The sequence below is a fragment of the Mobula hypostoma genome, chromosome 7 (genome assembly GCF_963921235.1).
Source record: "Mobula hypostoma chromosome 7, sMobHyp1.1, whole genome shotgun sequence".
In the NCBI taxonomy this organism is placed as follows: domain Eukaryota; kingdom Metazoa; phylum Chordata; class Chondrichthyes; order Myliobatiformes; family Myliobatidae; genus Mobula; species Mobula hypostoma.
Genome location: NC_086103.1, coordinates 42,181,919 through 42,203,540, shown reverse-complemented (window position 1 = coordinate 42,203,540; position 21,622 = coordinate 42,181,919).

Below are 21,622 nucleotides of genomic sequence, written 5' to 3'. Positions count from 1 at the left end.
AAGCTGTATCACTGCATGGTATGGAAATGAACTATGGCAGGCAGGAAGATTCCACAACAGGCAGTCAAAACTTCCCCATGCAACACTAGCTCCAGCCTACCCACCATCAAGAACATACATATATGCAGAAAGGCAGGAACGGGACAATGACATTGTGAAGTATCCCACCCTCCCTGTTCATGGACTATTTGTCCTGCTCCCAGCAGAGAGGAGGCTACGTAACATCCATACCAGTACCACCAGACTCAAAAACAATTACTTTCCCAAGCAGTAAGGCTGATCAACACCTCCACCCCAACACCACAAATTTATCATTTCCTGTCAGAGTCACCTTATGTACAGACACTCCTGTGGCTATCTTCACTTTATGGACATACAATCAATCTAAGAATATAAGCTGTCTTATGCATTTATACTTATTGTGTTACTTTATTCTAGTGTTCTTTATCTTACTGTTTTTTTTGTGCTGCATTATATCTGGAGTAACAATTACTTTTTTCTTTTCTACACTTGTGCACTGGAGACTATTAAACGATCTTGAATCTTGAATAATATCTATTAACAAGGAGGAGAAACAGGCTCTTGGCAGGGAAGGATGACTGTGTGGGTCTCTTCTGCTACTGGACAGGGAGGGGCTGAGTTGGGTGAGGACTCCTCAATTATTATAGTACTGTACCTCCCCAGTGGGGCACATGACTGGCAATGGGGCTGTCGGTTTCAAACAATGTAATTTAATACTAAACACATTGTCTACAAATGTAAGAATAAAAAAGTGTTGCATGGCTTATTATTGTTAATATTTTTATTCTGAATAAAACTTATTTTGGTCATAGAAAACAAGGAGAAGAACTTCTGATTTTTGAATATTCTTACTTTTCAGTTAGAGCAGGAAGGGGAAATTGGCTGCTGTACAGGACTCCCGAATGCTCAGGTACTCATACTCACACCCTTACAGCAGCTTCCTACTCTGAATGCCACCTCGTTTGTTGGACGGCTTTCTCTTTTTTTTCTCTGATCTCATAAATATGGAACTGGTCTTCTGTTAAAGATTTTTTTTTCTGGCATTCTATCTACTTAATTTCCAGTGGGAGACTGGTGAAACCATCTGATATGGTGATGATCAGTTTTCTCCAGCTGCTTGAAAGGTATAAGGTCACAGGAAAATAAGCTAGTCAGCCCCTTAAACATTCCCATCCCTTTACTGAGGTCATGGCTGACCTATGCTGGTTCCTCACCACCTTCAATTCCCAAATGTTTTAAAAAAATACAAGTCATCTCCTCCTTTAATCTTCCAATGAACGAGCATTGTTGAGCGCTCTCAGATTTCAGATTCAGATTGATTTATTACATGGATGTTGAGACATAGAGAGAAATGTTTCATTTGTGGAAAAACTGACGCACTTAAAGACGTGCTGAAGTCAGTCTGCAAATATCGCCACACATTTCGGTGCCAATATACCATAAAGTTCAAAAGTTCAAAGTATCCGAGTATACGCATGTCACACAACCACGAGGTTCTTTTTCCTGCAGGCATAATCAGCAAATCTATAGACTAGTAACTATAAGCAGGGCCAATGAAAAAAGCAAGTAGAGCAGAGAAGACAACAAACTGCAAATGCAAATATAAATAAATAGCAATAAATAAAGAGCATAAAATAACAAGATAAAGAGTCCTTAAAGTGAGATCATTGGTTGTGGGAACATCTCAATAGGCGAGTGTAGTTATTCTTTTTTGTTGAAGAGCCTGATGGTTGAGGTGTGTTTGAACCTGGTGGTGCGAGCCCTGAAGCACTTGTACCTTCTGCCTGATGGTTGCAGCGATAAAAGAACGTGGCCTGGGTGGTGAGGATCTTTGATGATGGATGCTGCTTTTCTATGCTAACATTTCATGTAGATGTACTCAATGGTTGGGATTCATACACATATTGTTCAGTAAACAACAGCAACAACAAAACAACAACAGCAAAACAAGCCCCTTTCCTCCCTCCCATCCTCACAGATGGACAGTCTTCTAACTTCAAGGCAGGGCTCTGGGCCTCCAGTCTCCAGGCTTTGGCCATCAGGCCTCAACACCTGCACTTCTGACTGATCTTTGGGCTTCAATATTCGGTATCGGCTCCTGTACTAGCCGATGAAGGGACCCTGAACTCCAGGTGCAGGAGAGGATAAAACTCCAGCTAGGATTCAAAAATGTGGTTGAAAATATCACCAGAAATTATTTTCACATTTTGCATAATTGTTGATAAAGGTTGGGTGCACTGCAGGCCAGAAAATAGCACCAATGTACAAATGAATTCTCATTCTAAATTAATATACTTTTTGGAACATATGTGTTAACGTGTATAAATCTATATGGATTTTTGTCTGTGAATTCTGTGTTTCAAAATTGTGCAGATGAATTTCTAGGTTCAAATATTTATTAGCAATTAATGGGACCATTAGTGAGAATTTAAGGAGAGCTGAGAGTAGACACTTAAAAAAGTTTTGTTCCATGATCACAACAACCAATTCATTAATAGTATAAAACATGATTATTTGAAAACTGAATCATGTATTTGCCAACTTATCCTTCTAAATGAGTTTAAGTTGCAAAATGATTAGTTTATCTAAAGGTGCTTATTTGGTGAGCACCTGCTGTTGTATTATGGTCAAACTTGCCTGGCTACCTGCTATCCTTTTGCTATGCACAATTATTCAAATATCTTGCTCCAATTACCTTCTCTTTAATTTTCTAATCTCAGCCAACAGATGCTTGCCTGGAGAAAAAGATTGTTTGGCAGAGTGCTGAGTTTGGAGATAAATGAAATGGGTAAAAATAACTTGGTATTTCTAATCGTATCCTGTCCAGATCTTATCTACCCAGTCACTGTTTAAAGATGATAACCCCCTTTGCTTGTATCTAATAACTAATTTATTTTCCTTTCTTTGCAACCTGAAAATTGCTTTTTTTGTCAGGGAACTTTCTATAACCTTTTTGAAAATTATGTGCAGTTCTGAGAAATAATTTGTTTTCAATGGGGTTAACATCATTTTAGGTTTTTTAATATAATCCTGATTAAATATGCTTTTATGCCTGAATAATCGATGACATTTGTTAACATAGATGCTGCTTGATCTGCTGAGTGCTTCTAGCGTTTTTTACTTTTATTTTAGATTTCCAGGGAATACATTTTTTTTGTATTTATAAAATTGTATATTATCAAACAACTTACCTCTATGCAGCATACATTAAAGCACTTTCTCCTGCATGAAACTAATTGTCAGAATCTGCATGATATATGAAGACAACACCCCTATAATGATAATTTATTTATATTTAAACCATAATAAATCCAAGATAGAATAATAACCATAATAGAATCAATGAAAAACTGCACCGACTTGGGTGTTCAACTACTGTGCAAAACCAACAAGCTGGGCAAAAATAAAAAGAAAGAAATAATAATAATAAATAATAAGTAATAAATATCAAGAACATGAGATGAAGAATCCCTGCAAGTGAGACAATAGGTTGTGTTAACATCTCAGTGAGGTGGCAGGTGAAGCTGAGTGAAAGCTACCCTCTTTGGTTCAAGAGCTTGATGTTTGAGGGGCAATTACTATTGCTGAACCTGTACCTTCTTTCTAATGGCAGCAGCAAGAAGAGAGCATGTCCTGGGTGGTGCGGTCCCTGATGATGGATGTTGCTTTCCTGCCACAACACTCCATGTAGATGTGTTCAATGATGGGGCGAGCTTTTCCTGTGATGGACGGAGCTGTATTAACTACTTTTTGTAGGATATTCTGCTCAAGGGCATTGGTGTTTCCATACAAGGCTGTGAAGCAGCTAGCCAATATAGTCTCCAGTACACATCTATAGAAGTTTGTTAAGGTTTTAGGTGTCATGCTGAAACTTCACAAACTCCTAACGAATTAGAGGCACTGCCGTACTTTCCTTGTAATTGCATTTATAAGCTAGGCCCAGGAGAGGTTCTCTGAACTAACAACACTGAGGAATTTAAAATTGCTGACCCTCTTCACCTCTGATCCTCCAATGAGGACCTCTGGTTTCCATCTCCTGAAGTCAAAAATCAGCTCCTTGGTCTTGCTGACATTGAGTAAGGGTTTGTTGTTATGGTACCACTCAGCCAGATTCTCAGTCTCCCTCCTATATCCTGATTCATCACCACTACCTTTGATTTGGCCTATGGAAATGACGTCGTCAACAAACCTGAATTTGGTATTGGAGTGGTGCTTAGGCACACTGTCATAAATGTAGAGCAGTGGGTTGTGCTCATGGAGATCATGGAGAACATGTTACTGCCAATCTGAGCTGACTGGGGTCAAGTGAGGAAATCGAGTATCCATTTGCACAAGGAGGTATTGTGGCCAAGGCTTGAAGCTTATTGATTACTTTTCAGGCGTTGGTGGTATTGACTGCTGAGCTGTAGAAATATGGAAACATAGAAAATAGGTGCAGGAGTAGGCCATTCGGTCCTTCGAGCCTGCACCACCATTCAGTATGATCATGGCTGATTATTCAACTCAGAACCCTGTACCTGCCTTCTCTCCATATCCTCTGATCCCTTTAGCCACAAGGGCCATATCTAACTCCCTCTTAAATATAACCAATGAACTGGCCTCAACTGTTTCCTGTGGCAGAGAATTCCACAGATTCACCATTCCCTGTGTGAAGAAGTTTTTCCTCACCTCGGTCCTAAAAGGCTTCCCCTTTATCCTTAAGCTGTGACCCTTCTTTCTGGACTTCCCCAACATCAGGAACAATCTTCCTGCATCTAGCCTGTCCAATCCCTTTAGAATTTTATACATTTCAATAAGATCTCCCCTCAATCTTCTAAATTCCAGCGAGTATAAGCCTAGTCGATCCAGTCTTTCTTCATATGAAAGTCCTGCCATCTCAGGAATCAATCTGGTGAACCTTCTTTGTACTCCCTCTATGGCAAGAATGTCTTTCCTCAGATTAGGGGACCAAAACTGCACACAATACTGCAAGTGTGGTCTCACCAAGGCCTTGTACAACTGCAGTAGAACCACCCTGCTCCTGTACTTGAATCCTCTTGCTATGAATGCCAGCATACCATTCGCCTTTTTCACCGCCTGCTGTACCTGCATGCCCACTTTCAATGACTGGTGTACAATGACACCCAGGTCTCATTGCACCTCCCCTTTTCCGAATCGGCCACCATTCAGATAATAATCTGTTTTCCTGTTCTTGCCACCAAAGTGGATAACCTCACATTTATCCACATTAAATTGCATCTGCCATGAATTTGCCCACTCAGCTAACCTATCCAAGTCACCAAGCATCCTCTTAGCATCCTCCTCACAGCTAACACCGCTGCCCAGCTTTGTGTCATCTGCAAACTTGGAGATGCTGCATTTAATTCCCTCATCCAAGTCATTAATATATATTGTAAACAACTGGGGTCCCAGCACTGAGCCTTGCGGTGCCCCACTAGTCACTGCCTGCCATTCTGCCTACCACATCCACTGGTTCTCCCCTATCCACTCTACTAGTTACATCCTCAAAAAATTCTATAAGATTCGTCAGACATGATTTTCCTTTCACAAATCCATGCTGAATTTGTCCGATGATTTCACCACTTTCCAAATGTGCTGTTATCACATCTTTGATAACTGACTCTAGCATTTTTCCCACCACAGATGTCAGGCTAACCGGTCTATAATTCACCGGTTTCTCTCTCCCTCCTTTTTTAAAAAGTGGCGTTACATTAGCCACCCTCCAATCCTCAGGAACTAGTCCAGAATCTAAAGAGTTTTGAAAAATTATCACTAATGCATCCACTATTTCTTGGGCTACTTCCTTAAGCACTCTAGGATGCAGACCATCTGTCCCTGGGGATTTATTTGCCTTTAATCCCTTCAATTTACCTAACACCACTTCCCTACTAACATGTATTTCCCTCTGTTCCTCCATCTCACTAGATCCTCTGTCTCCTACTATTTCTGGAAGATTATTTATGTCCTCCTTAGTGAAGACAGAACCAAAGTAGTTATTCAATTGGTCTGCCATGTCCTTGTTCCCCATGATCAATTCACCTGTTTCTGACTGTAGTTGATAAAGAGTATCCTGATGAATGCACCTTTGCTGTCCGGATGTTCCAGCATTGAATGAAGAGCCAATGAGATGGCATCTTGCCATAGATGAACTCTCCAGCCAGTTGATCAGCACAGGTATTTAGTACTTGGCCAGGTACCCCTGTCTGGGTCAGATGTTTTCCGTGGGTTCACTCACCTGAAGCCTCAGAGACTGGAATCCCAGGATCATCAGAGGATGTGGAGTTTGTGATGGTTCCTACATGTTTTGACAGGCAAAGAAGGCATTGAGCTCACCTGGAAGTGAAGCCCTGTTGTCAGCTGTGTCGGTTGATTTAATTTTATAAGAGGTGATGGTATTCAAGCCACAACTGTTGAGCATCCTTTGTTGATTCAACCCATCACATCCAGTGATTGTTTTTTCAGTCCAGTGCTGTTACCTCTTTTATTTCATAAAGTTGATCTGCCCTTGCCAATATCATCCAAAAATACAACACTTGTCCACATCTGCCCTGCTGTACATCAACATCATCTCTCTCAATAATTCACTGTCCTTAATTTGCCAGACAGGTTGCCTCATGTCCAGCACTGAATGGGCAGAAATTTACTTTAAGTAAGTATTTGGAAAATAGATGTAATTGTGTTTGACCTTTCCACAAACTACTCACTAAGCAGCAAACAAGAGAAAATCTGCAGTTGCTGGAAATCCAAGAAACACACGCAAAATGCTGGAGGAACTTAGCAGGCCAGGCAACATCTAAGGAAAAAAAGTACAGTCAACATTTCGGTCCAAAACCCTTCTGCAGGACTGGAGAAAATAAAGATGAGGAGTAGAGTTAAAAGTTGGGGGGAGGGGAGGGAGAAACACAAGGTGATGGATGAAACTGGGAGAGGGAGTGGTGAAGTAAAGAACTGGGAAGTTGATTGGTGAAAGAGATCGAGAGCTGGAGACGGGGAAATCTAATAGGAGAGGACAGAAGGAAGGAAGAAAGGGGGGACGAGCACCAGGAGGAGGTGATGGGCAGGTGAGGAAATAAGGTGTGAGAAGGGAAAAGGGGATGGTGAATGGTGAAGTGGGGGGTGTGCCGGACACATTATATGATACCAAGAGACACACAGGTGAACTGTCACCTCACCTGGAAGGACTGTTTAGGGCCCTGAATGGTAGTGAGGGAGGAGGTGTAGCGGCAGGTGAAGCACTTGTTCTGCTTGCAAGGATAAGTGCCAGGAGGGAGATCAGTGGGGAGTTACGAATAGACAAGGGAGTTGCATAGGAGGTGATCCCTGCGCAAAGCAGAAAGTGAGGGGTAGTCAAGGATTTGCTTTGTTGTTGTATCCCTTTTGGAGATTGCGGAGGTTGCGTAGAATTAATTGCTGGATGCAGCCGCTGGTGGGGTGGTTGGCGAGGACAAGTGGAACCCTATCCCTGGGAGGGTGGTGGGAGGATGGGGTGAGAGCAGACATGTGAATTGGAAGAGATGCAGCTGAGAGCAGTTGTGATGGTGGAGGTAGTGAAGCTGCTTTTGGTGAAGAAAGGATGGCGTCACCTTCGTAGTAGAATGAAAATCCTCATCCTGAGAGCAGATGCAGCGGAGACGGAGGAGTTGAGCGAAGGAGATGGCGTTTTTACAAGTAGCAGGGTGGGAAGAGGTATAGTCCAGTTAGCTGTGAGAGTCCATGGGTTTGTAATAGACGTCAGTAGATAACCTGTCTCCAGACATAGAGACAGAGAGGCGGAGAGAATTTCTAGGCAGCAAATCCATTTCACACCTTGTCAACTGCTTGGGACAGAATAACACTGTACATCATTGCACTGTTTCATTTGTCCTGACATGAGCCTCCATGGGGCCGCCATGTTCTAATGATACTTCAGCGTCTGCACTGCTGCTGTCATCTACACCTGTGTTACCTCCGAGATTACTTATTCCAAAATATTCTATCTGGGCCCCCACATTCTACCTTCACTAAATTTAACAAAATTTAAAACTCAGTTGTCTGTACTCACACGAGTACCAAGTCTTGCTTATTCATTCTTCTCTGTGCTTGTTGACTTATTTTGGATCCCAATTAAATAATATTGACATTAAATATTTTATCATTGTTTTCAAGTTTTTATGGTTTTAGGCTTCCATACCTCAGGATTCTTTTCATTTTATAACATTTGTGAATTCTGTTCTCCTCTAAACTTAGGCATATGAATCTAAATCTAATTGTCCTGTCACTGGTGTTTATGTCAGTTTGTCTATTTACCCAGGTGCTTGCTACTCTGCATATTGCTGTTTATTTTTCGCAGTGCAGATTCTATGGCCTGGAGGAGAAAACATAGAACAAAATGGTTTTGAGGAACTGGAGAGAGGCTGCTGCCAACTGTGCAAAGAGATTCTGCTCCAGTTCAAGGTTTTCATACACTGTCATTGTTCAGAGCTTTGAGTGGTTGTAAAGCACAATTGTTTCAGGTGAGTGTAGAGTAATTGCAAGTAACTGTAAGTATTTCAAGAGTCTAAAATACTTCAGCTAAGATTAATTTCCACTATCTCAAAGTTCAAAGTAAATTTATTATCAAAGTACTTACATGTCACCATATACCACCCTGAGTTTCATTTTCTTGCAGGCATTCAAAAGTATGAAAGAAACTCAATAGAATCAATGCAAGGCCACACAAAACAAAGTCTGACAAACAACCAACGTGCAAAGACAACAAGCTGTGCAAGTACAGCAGGAAAAATAATAATAAATAAATAAACCATAAACATCGAAAACCTGAGATGCAGTGTCCTTGAAAGAGAGTCCATAGGTTGTGGAATCAGTGCGGTGTTGGGTGAGAGAAGTTATCCCCTCTGGTTCACGAGCCTGATGGTTGAGGTCCCTGAACTTGGTCAATCTGTCTGTATCTCTTAAAGGGTGCAATAATCACAGATCCGAACCTAACCAGTGCTGTAATTAATGATGAAGTCTGGCAAAGTGAACAGTAGAACTGAAACATTCTTCCTCATCAGTATCAGAGAGTTGTAGCCCAGACAGGGATCATGTATGTCAGAGACCAAAAACTCTCCAGGGTAGAAAAGAGGAGACTACAGCTGGAGATGGCCATCGATGTCACACTTACAGCAATGTCCCAGAGCAATGATTTCATATGTGTGTTCAAGGTTCGTGTAAGTGGTCCTTCTGCTAGGAGGTCAAAAGTCCATCCACTCCGCATCTCCTCTGACTATTAGCACCCTTATCCTACATTTATAGGCCCTGATATACACTCACATACTTATTCAATCTTCATGTGCACACACACACACTCACTTACCTTAAGCCCTATGCATACTTCCAGCTATTCACATATTGGAGGCACTTCACCCCATGCAGTGGAACACACTGTCACTCTTGAAGAGCTATTGATACATAAGTTCAGACCATCTGGGGCAGATACTTACCAAGTCCATAGAAGTTGGATAGAAGAGAGTTTGTTGCTCATCCTGGAGTCTCACAGTCCAAGACGCTGGAAAGAGTGAATGCTTACAAGAAAATGAATCTCAAGCTTGTATTTGGAAACATATACAAACTATGATAATATATTTACTTTGAATTTTGAAGAACATTGAAAAGACTCATGTAGACGTTGTTAAACCTCCACTTCACATCCCACCTCATCTTAGTCCACAATCGCTTCTGGATTGTAGAATTCAGGTGATTTGAACGTTCTCCTCGAATTTCTTCTCAGCATGACTATAATAGAACATAGAACATAGAATAGTACAGCACAGTACAGGCCCTTCAGCCCACAATGTTGTGCTGACCCTCAGACCCTGTCTCCCATATAACCCCCCACCTTAAATTCCTCCATATACCTGTCTAGTAGTCTCTTAAATTTCACTAGTGTATCTGCCTCCAGCGCTGACTCAGGCAGTGCATTCCACGCACCAACCACTCTCTGAGTAAAAAACCTTCTTCTAATATCCCCCTTGAACTTCCCACCCTTACCTTAATGCCATGTCCTCTTGTATTGAGCAGAGGTGCCCTGGGGAAGAGGCGCTGGCTATCCACTCTATCTATTCCTCTTATTATCTTGTACACCTATATCATGTCTCCTCTCAACGTCCTTCTCTACAAAGAGTAAAGCCCTAGCTCCCTTAATCTCTGATCATAATGCATACTCTCTAAACCAGGCAGCATCCTGGTAAATCTCCTCTGTACCCTTTCCAATGCTTCCACATCCTTCCTATAATGAGGCGACCAGAACCGGACAGAGTACTCCAAGTGTGGCCTAACCAGAGTTTTATACAGCTACATCATTACATCGCGACTCTTAAACTCTATCCCTCGACTTATGGAAGCTAACACCCCATAAGCTTTCTTAACTATCCTATCCACCTGTGAGGCAACTTTCAGGGATCTGTGGACATGTACCCCCAGATCCCCCTGCTCCTCCACACTACCAAGTATCCTGCCATTTACTTTGTACTCTGCCCTGGAGTTTGTCCTTCCAAAGTGTACCACCTCACACTTCTCCGGGTTGAACTCCATCTGCCACTTCTCAGCCCACTCCTGCATCCTATCAATGTCTCTCTGAAATCTTCGACAATCCTCTACACTATCTACAGCACCACCAACCTTTGTGTCGTCTGCAAACTTGCCAACCCACCCTTCTACCCCCACATCCAGGTTGTTAATAAAAATCATGAAAAGTAGAGGTCCCAGAACAGATCCTTGTGGGACACCACTACTCACAATCCTCCAACCTGAATGTATTCCCTCCACCATGACCCTCTGCCTTCTGCAGGCAAGCCAATTCTGAATCCACCTGGCCAAACTTCCCTGGATCCCATGCCTTCTGACTTTCTGAATAAGCCTACCATGTGGAACCTTGTCAAATGCCTTACTAAAATACATATAGATCACATCCACTGCACTACCCTCATCTATATGCCTGGTCACCTCCTCAAAGAACTCTATCAGGCTTGTTATGCACAATCTCCCCTTTGCAAAGCCGTGCTGACTGTCCCTGATCAGACCATGATTCTCTAAATGCCCATAGATCCTATCTCTAAGAATCTTTTCCAACAGCTTTCCCACCACTGGCGTAAGACTCACCGGTCTATAATTACCTGGACTATCTCTACTACCTTTTTTAAACAAGGGGACAACATTCACCTCCATCCAGTCCTCCGGTACCATTCCCGTGGACAATGAGGAGATAAAGATCCCAGCCAGAGGCTCATAAACCTCTTCCCTCACCTTGTGGAGCAGCCTGGGGAATATTCCATCAGGCACCGGGGACTTATCCATCCTAATGTATTTTAACAACTCCAACACCTCCTCTCCCTTAATATCAACATGCTCCAGAACATCAGCCTCACTCATATTGTCCTCACCATCAGCAAGTTCCCTCTCATTGGTGAATACCGAAGAGAAGTATTCACTGAGGACCTTGCTCACTTCCACAGCCTCTAGGCATATCTTCCCAACTTTATCTCTAATCGGTCCTACCTTCACTCCTGTCATTCTTTTTTTCTTCACATAATTGAAGAATTCCTTGGGGTTTTCCTTTACCCTACTCGCCAAGGCCTTCTCATGTCCCCTTCTTGCTCTTCTCAGCCCCTTCTTAAGCTTCTTTCTTGCTTCCCTATATTCCTCAATAGACCCATCTGATCCTTGCATCCTAAACCTCATGTATGCTGCCTTTTTCCACCTGACTAGATATTCCACCTCACTTGTCACCCATGGTTCCTTCACCCTACCATTCTTTATCTTCCTCACCGGGACAAATTTATCCCTAACATCCTGCAAGAGATCTCTAAACATCGAACACATGTCCATAGTACATTTCCCTGCAACAACATCATCCCAATTCACACCCGCAAGTTCTAGCCTTATGGCCTCATAATTTGCCCTTCCCCAATTAAAAATTTTCCTGTTCTCTCTGATTCTATCCTTTTCCATGATAATACTAAAGGCCAGGGAGCGGTGGTCACTGTCCCCCAGATGCTCACCCACAGAGATCTGTGACTTGACCTGGTTCATTACCTAGTACTAGATCTAGTATGGCATTCCCCCTAGTCGGCCTGTCCACATACTGTGACAGGAATCCGTCCTGGATACACTTAACAAACTCTGCCCCACCTAAACCCTTGGAACTAATCAGGTGCCAGTCAATATTAGGGAAGTTAAAGTCACCCATGATAACAACCCTGTTATTTTTGCACCTTTCCAAAATCTGCCTCCCAATCTGCTCCTCTGTATCTCTGCTGCTACCAGGGTGTCTATAGAATACCCGCAATAGAGTAACTGCTCCCTTCCTGTTCCTGACTTTCACCCATACTGACTCAAAAGAGGATCCTGCTACATTACCCACCTTTTGTGTAGCTGTAATAGTATCCCTGACCAGTAATGCCACCCCTTCTCCCCTTTTGCCCCTCTCTATCCCTTTTAAAGCACTGAAATCCAGGAATATTGAGAGTCCATTCCTGCCCTGGTGCCAGCCAAGTCTCTGTAATGGCCACTACATCATAATTCCATGTATGTATCCAAGCTCTCAGTTCATCACCTCTGTTCCTGATGCTTCTTACATTGAGGTACACACACTTCAGCCCTTCTACCTTACTACCTTTACACCGTTTATTCCGCTTCTCTTTCCTCAAAGCCTCTCTATATGTTAAATCTGGCTTTACTCCATGCACTTCTTTCACTGCTCTATCACTCTGGGTCCCATCCCCCTTGCAAATTAGTTTAAGCCCTCCTGAACCATGCTAGCAAACCTACCTGCAAGGATATTGCTCCCCCTCGAGTTCAGGTGCAACCCATCCAATCTGTACAGTTCCCACCTTCCCCAAAAGAGATCTCAATGGTCCAAAAATCTAAAACCCTGCTCCCTGCACCAACTCCTCAGCCACGCATTCAACTGCCATCTCCTCCAATTCTTACCATCACTGTCACGTAATACTGGCAGCAATCCTGAGAACGCCACCCTTGAGGTCCTGTTCTTCAGCCTTCTGCCCAGTTCCCAAAACTCACACTTCAGGACCTCATCCCTCTTCCTGCCTACATCATTGGTACGAACGTGTACCACGACTTCTGGTTGCTTTCCCTCTCGTACTAGAATGTCGTGCACCTGGTCAGAGACATCCCAGACCCTGGCACCTGATTGGCAACAAACCATGCGGGTGTCCTTCTCACGTCCACAAAATCTCCTGTCTGCTCCCCTGACTATAGAGTCTCCAATGACGACAGCTCTCCTCTTCTCCGTCCCACCCTTCTGCACCACGGGGTCAGACTCAGTGCCGGAGGCCCTGCCACCGTGGCTCACACCTGGTCGGTTGTCCCCGCCAACAGTATCCAGGACAGTAAACTTATTATTCAGGGGAATGTCTACGGGGTGCTCTGCACTATCTGTTTGCTCACCTTTGCTTTCCCTCCTCTGACTGTCACCCAACGACCTGCTTCCGACCACCTAGGTGTGACTACCTCCCTGTAGCTCTCATCTATGATTGCCTCATTCTCCCTTATGAGTCGAAGGTCATCGAGCTGCTGCTCCAGATTCCTTACATGGTCTTCCACATCGCCGAGCCGTATGCACTTCCGGCAGATGTGACTCTGCGGGAGAGAGGTCCCCCAAGACTGCCACATCTCACATGAGAGGCACATCACCATCTCAGGAGGCATTGTGAAGACTAACTGTGAGCTAGCTTGTCCTCCACCTCTTCTCGTCAAAGCCTCAAAGTTCCACTCCTTCACTTGCCCACTCACTCACTGGCCGCTTTCCACAGGCTGCTTCGCTTGAGCTATCCCTCTGTTTATCGGTGTGAGCTTTTCAAAATGCTTGGTCACCTGACCTCGATTGCCCAATCAGCTGCTTTCTGCTGAGTCTGAGCTATTCAAATCTTGATTGTCTAATCAATGGCTTCCTACTGATCTATTCAAATCTTGATTGACTTGATTGCACAGACCAACTGCCAAGACTGCCAGAATCTCTCGAGTCAAAGCCTCAAAGTTCCACTCCTTCATTGGCCCACTCACTCACTGGCCGCTTTCCAACCTTTCTATACCTTTGTGCTTTTCTCATTTCAGTCATAAGGCCTTTTACTTGCCGAATTGCACATAAGAATAATACTGGAGCATTCTATCTGACTGTTGAAACAGCTCAGATCATGGGCCCTCATGGGCAGAAGATAGCATCTTATTAGTTATGTTAGTAATGTGTGAGCCACCAGATCCAAGTGGATTAGTCCCACGTCAGATGAAAGCGTAGTTTGTGTTCTAGAGCTGCTGACTGTGAGGAGGCACATAGCTGCCTCCATGGTGGTATATCCCTATGGGGGAATTGGTTTGAGGGAGTCATGGCACGCCCACAAACACCACTAACAATGTTGATACCAGTTTCAGTGAAGTATCAACGAACCTTTGGAGCATGAATTTATTGTCCCCTCCTAGAAGGACAATATTTACACACCCCTGCAGTCACAGACAGCTAGCACAGAATGACAGTGCTAATGGAGAGGTGGGACAGCCTGAAACTGGCCACACAAATGAGACACAACTAATATCTGCTTATTCCCTCCTCTCTCTTCATAAAATACATATCGGATACCTCCCCCCCCCCCACCCCTCCACATGATGCTGGTCCAAAGCATAATCTCCCTCCAGATAGTACTGGTGTTGTCTCACAGATTGCTGATCCATTGCCTGATCCACCTTCTCACAATATTAGCCCCCTGGTCAGCCTCAGGCTCGCTCAACTCGATTTCGTCAAACTCTGTAATCGAGTTTGTGTAGATGCTGTGTGATGTGCCCTACCACGCTGAATAACAGACAGTTCACCATATGTGATTTTTAGTATATAATTTATAGATCTTACTGGAACTATGTAATTAATAGAGATACAATATAAAAGGAAAGTAAAAGGCGCCAAACTTATCAGAGTTCTATCACTTTGTTGGAACTCAATTAATGGAGTCTTCTTTCCACCATTCGATCCCCTCCGACCCCCTCGACCCGCCACCTGGGACCAACCACGGTGGTCGACCAGAGCGTGTCCAATGCATCCTTCCTCTTCGGTTCTCCTCCCGAAAGCTCTGGGCCTCGGACTCCTGCTCGGGGTCCGTTCCGTTGCCCAACTTACAGCATCGCGTCTCCTCTTTCTGTCCCCATTGCGCCTTCTGCCCCAAAGCCCGCAACAACAATAGCTTACAGACACACAAAAAAGAATAACATCTATCTCAATTGATTAGCAAATGAATACAATTCTCGTTATCAGTAATATAACCCAAACAAGCTGCTAGAGAGAGAACCACTGTCTCAGCAGTTAACATCACAGAAAAGCCATTTTATTTTTAACATAACAAAGAGGCCATTTTATTAGCCTTAGCAGTAACATAAAAGAAGAAACACCTTACACAATGCTATTCCAAGACCAGATCCCCTCTCACTGAATGCCAGTTTAATCCCTTCCCAGCTTCACTCAGTGCCGGCCTGATCCCTAAACTTTCACACAATGCCGAGCAGTTTCTGATGCTCTCTCACTTAATACCAGCCATCCCCACCACTTCCTTACCTAATTTCCACTGCTAGGCTTAATGAAACCTGTGACCACTGACCACTTTAGCTTGGCAGACTTTTGGCCTTAAAAGTGAGTGACATTTCATCACTTGCATTCCGTGACTTGTATCAATGGCTCATGAAGTTTCAGTAGAAGGCTCTGATGCACACCTTAAAAGATGTAAGCACATTTCTCCAATGATTGTACAGTAAGACAATAAGTACCTGCACATTTCACAGCAGAGGGATTCTGTTCACAAAGCTGCAAGGGGAGATTGCCCTGAGCTCAGAGGTATATAATACAGACGCTCAGAACTAGTAATAATTTCTTCCACTTATGGTTTGTTACTAGTGCTATTCTCAATTTATGATACACTAAGAATTTACTCAGCATACTTTGAACTTGCAATGTGCAAAATATTGCTAACGGAGAAGAAACGCCGCATAATTAATATTTTGTCCCCACTGACTATCACACCTTGCCATTTGCCGGTGTCTTGGAAATAGGGCTTAATATCCAGAAAAAATTAGGAAGAGCTGGAAGCCTCACCTATCAGGTACAGAGACATTGTGCAATTTAGATATTTATTAAAAAACATGTTTGAAAAACTAACCATGAAAGATTAATGACTTCCCACTGCAGATTTGTATTGTCTGTTATATTTAGATTCTATTAATCCATGTATTTCATTTTATTAATTTTAATGTCTGTTTACAAGTAACACACAGAGAAATGCAGCATGAGCTCATCTGGCTGACACACTGCTTCAAGTCTATTTTGCTCAACCCATCTACCCTAGCTCCATATTTCAGATTCAAGTTATGAATTTGATTTTTACTGTAACTGACAGTATTTCTAAATGATGTGATACTTTGGGATTCATTGGCATAAATAGCAATTTAAAAAAAAGAGCAAACAAGGCAGGCAAGGTCAACAAGTTAATTGAACCATGAAAAAAGATTAGGTGACAATTATTTCAAAATAACTAATTAAGCTTTGATGCCTTCATTGCAATGATAATAATTACTCCCTTTAGTAAAGTTGGGTATGTTTATTTTTAATTATTAGGTAATCTAATGCATTTTCTATTTTTTGACCAGTCTAGAAGAACTATTGCGTGTAATTAGGAATTCTGTTGTTCTGTGGTCAACCACACAGTAAATGCAAAATAATCTTTTCCTGCTATTTTTCCTTCATCTAGAGTGCCTGTTTTTGATCCAAAGGGCATTAGCAGTTGTTATTTTACACAGGTGGCCAATTACAAGCATGAACCAATGGGTGTTGACAAGCTCGTGGGTCATTAGCAACTTCCAATGCAAAGAATAATTCAAACAAATACAGCACAGTACTGACCCTTTGGTCCATTATATTGTGTTGACTGATATCAACCTGCTCCATGATCAACCTAACCGTTCACTCCAATACAGCCCATAACCCTCCATTTTTCTTCCATCCATGTACCTATCTAAGAGTCTCTAAAATGTCCCTATTGTACCACCATCCCGATCAGTGCATGTCTGTGTAAAAAAATACCTCTCATATCTCCCCTAAACTTTCTTCCATTCACCTTAAACACATGTCCTCTGGCATTGGCCATTGTATTTATATGCTTCTATACCTCATTCAACTTGCAAACTTTCTTTGGGAACAGAATATAAACAGTTAATGCTGGAAATACTTAGCAGTCAGTCTGCATCTATAGGAAGAGAAACAGAGCTGCTGTTTCAGATTGAAGTCCCTTTGTCAGAACTGAACATCAGCATTTAGCATTTTCAGTTTTTATTTCAGACTTCTAGTATAGGTAGTTTAAAAAATCAGTTCTCTTTTTATTTTGGATTTCCAGAAACTGCAGTTTTATGATTTTAACTTCCGTTGGTGTTCAGTTAGCAGCTACTGGAAGTGGTAGGTGGGTTATTGCTAGTCCAGTACATAAATAATTTACAAAGATGTTGCCAGGACTTGAGGGACAGAGTTAAAGGCAGAGGATGGAGAGGCTAGGACAATTCTCTTCGTACATAGGAGACTGGGAGTGATAGAGAAGCGTATGACATCATGAGGAGCATTGACAGGGTGAATGAACTTAGTCTTTTTCTATGCTGGGAAACAAGAAACAAGAGGACTTACAGTAGGTTTAAGGCAGGAGAGGAATGATAGGAATTTGTGGGGCAACTTTTTTACATAAAGTGTGTATGTATGTGGAATCAACTGCCAAAGGAATTGGTCGAGGCACATATGATAACAACTTCTACAGGACAGCTGAACAGGTACATAGATAATAAAGATTTAGAAGTTTATACCCCAAACACTGGAAATGGTATAAGATTGAATCGGTATCTTGTTTGGCATGAACAGTTGGCTGAAGGGCCTGTTTTCTTTCTGTCCACATTAAGGATCTGCCTCATGCAGTTATAATTTGTTGGACTGCCTTAACCAGAATTGAACTCAGTTGAAAACTGCCTGCAATTATTAAAGGTTGCATTCACTTGAAGCACAGTGTCTGGGTGAGGAACTGAGGGTGAGTAATGGTCTGCTCTACAAGAACCACAAATACACTGCATTTTCAAACGTAGTTCAATGGATAGCCACTGGCATTGGGGTTGATGGGTAATTTACGGCTTCCTCCCAATCCCAAAGTTACAGCAAACTTAAAGCTCATATTTTAATTTTAGAATAGCTCTCTAAATTTCAACAATGGAATGATGAAGGTGCTATGTCTGATGGAGACTGAAAACTGCAGCTGCATTTTTTTTCCATAAGCTGTTGCCAGAAAAACTGTGATGGATGTGATAGCCTCATGTTCCTGTGTGTCACTTTAGCTGACCAGGAAACATATTACAAGCAGCTGGCACGAGTAAGATTTGAGTTGACGCATGAGTCTCTAAAATCTAGTTTGGAAGAAATATTTAATGTACAGTAGCTTCATGAGGACGTGACATTACTCAGAATCGATGTACTCTGTTCTTTAGCTGTCACTGACAAAGGCAATCATTTCACAGTTTTCATTATGCATCATATTTTGTTACGAAAAGTATTTTTCACATTATAAGCATTCAGCATTTCTTTTTGCTCATTTATTTCTTTCAGATGTATTTCTGCTGGAATGACACCAATATATTATGTCATTTGTGAACCGCTAATGCTTGCTCAACATTGGAAGCAAATTGTGCACAAGATTCATTAAGCCACTATAATTATGCAAATAAGGTCGTCTTTCCATAATGTGATTGAAATATTTTGGGTAGCATTAATTCAGGCCACATTATCATGTGAATCATAGAATGATGTGAGCAGAAGGAAAACTTTCAGCCTGTTGTGACCATATGCCATCTACTAACTTTACTTGCCTTACTACCACTGATCTAAATCTCCTATCCAGGTTCTCCATGATAAGCTTATTAAGAATGTCTGAAGGCATGGGATCCAAGGAAATCTGGCCACGTGGATTCAGACCACACACAAAAATATGCTCGAGGAACTCAGCAGGCCAAGCAGCATCTATGGAAAAGAGTATACAGTAGATGTTTCAGGCCAAAACCCTTCATCATCAAACCCTGATGAAGTGTCTCGGCCTGAAATGATGATGGTTTACTCTTTTCCATAGATGCTGCCTGGCCTGCTGAGTTCCTCCCGTATTTTGTGTGTGTTGTTTGGATTTCCAGCATCTGCAGATTTTCATGTCTATGTGGATTTGGAACTGGCTTGCCCACAGAAGGCAGGGGAAAGTAGAGTTGTTCCCCGACTTGTTCCCTGTTCTGTGACTTCAGTTGTTCTATAAGACCAACTTATGGAACAACTCATAAGTTGAATTATGATGCCCTTACTTATCAAGAACGTACTCAAACTCAACTTAAAAACACCTAATGACTTGCCCTCCACAGCTGTCTGTGGCAATGTATTCCACAGATTCCCTACCTACTGGTTTAAGAAATTCCTCCACATCTCTATTCTAAAGTGACGTCCTTCAATTCTGAGGCTGTGCCCTCTGGTCCTAGTCTCCTCCACTACAGGAAGCATATCCTCCACGTGCACTCTACCTATATTAGATAGGTTTCAATATGATCCCCCCCCACCATTCTTATAAACTCCGGCAAGTACAGGCCCAGAGACATCAAATGCTCCTCAGATGTTAACCCTTTCATTCTTGTGTACTTCTTCTGGAATCCTCTCCACTGCCAGTACATCCTTTCTCAAATAAAGAATCAAAAACTGCTCACAATACTCCGGATACGGTCAGACCAATTCCCCTTATACAGAGTCAGTATTATATTTTGTTTTTATATTCTAGTCCTCTCTAAATGAAAGTTAACATTACATTTGTATTTCTAACTACTGACTCAAAATGCAAGTTAACCTTTAGGAAATCCTGCACGAGGACTCTCAAGTCCCTTTGTACCTCTGATTTCTGAAATTGCACCTGGTTTAGAAAATAGTCTATGCTTTTATTCTTTCTACCTTTATGACCAAATACTTCCCTACACTGAATTCTACTAGCCACTCTTTTTGCCCATTCTCCTAATATGTCCAAGCTCTTCTCAAGGCTCCCTGCTTCCTCAACACTACCTGTCCCTCCATCTATCTTTGTATTGAATTGAATTGAATTAACTTTATTTCTTACATCCTTCTCATATGTGAGGTGTAAAAATCTTCATGTTACATCTGTCTGAATGTGCAAATTATAGTAATCTGTAATAAATAGTATGTACAGTAGCATATACAACAGAACAGTCAATATAGCTTAGAAATACAATTGTGTCAACGTGAATTAATCAGTCTGATGGCCTGGTGGAAGAAGCTGTCCCAGAGCCTGTTGGTCCTGGCTTTAATGCTGCAGATGATAACAGCTAGAACAGTTTGTGCTTGGGGCAACTTGGGTCCCCAGTGATTCTTCGGGCCCTTTTTACGCATCTGTCTCTGTAAACGTCCTGATAGTGCGAAGTTCACAACTACAGATGTGCTGGGATGTCCACAACACTCTCTGCAGAGTCCTGCGATTGAGGGAAGTACAGTTCCCATACCAGACAGTGATGCAGCCAGTCAGGATGGTCTCAATTGTGCCTCTGTAGAAATTCTTTAGGATTTAGGGACTCATGCCAAATTTCTCCAACTGTCTGAGGTGAAAGAGGCACTGTTATGCTTTTTTCACCACATAGCTGGTATGTACAGACCAAATGAGGTCCTCGGTGATGTGTATACCAAGGAACTTAAAAGCTGTTCATCCTCTCAACCCCAGATCCATTGATGTCAATAGGAAGTGAGCCTGTCTCCATTCCTCCTGTAGTCCACAACCAGCTCCTCTGTTTTTGCGACATTGAGGGAGAGGTTCTTTTCTTGACACCACTGTGTCAGAGTGATGACTTCTTCTCTGTAGGCTGTCTCCTTATTATTTGAGATAAGGTTTATCAATGTAGTATCATCTGCAAATTTAATTAGCAAATTGGAGCTGTGGGTGACGACACAGTCATGGGTGTACAAAGAGTAAAGGAGAGGGCTTAGGACACAGCCTGGGGGCTCCTGTGTTGAGGGTCAGAGGGGTAGAGGTGAGGGAGCCCAGTCTTACCACCTACCAGTAATCTGACGGGAAGTCCAGGATCCAGCTGCATGAGGCAGGGTCAAAACCGAGATCTCTGAACTTCTTGTCAACTTTGGAGGGAATTATGGCGTTGAATGCTGAACTGTAGTCCAAGAACAGCATTCTCACATAAGCATCCCTCCTCTCCAGGTGTGTAAGGATGGTGTTGTATGCAGACTTGGCCATAAAGTCATCAGTTCTGCCATCCAAATCAATGACTTATAATGTGAAAAGTAGTGGTCCCAATACCGACTCCTGTGGAACAACAGAAAGCCCCCTTTAATCTCACTCTTTGCTTCCTACCACTCAGTCAATTTTCTAGCATTGCTAGTATCATTCCTGCAATTCCATGAGCTCTTATTTTGTTTAACAGCCTCTCGTGCAGCACTTTTTAACAGCCTTTAAAAAATCTAAATAAATAGCATCCACTGGCTCTCCTTTGTCTATTCTACCTCTTACTTCCTCAAAGATTT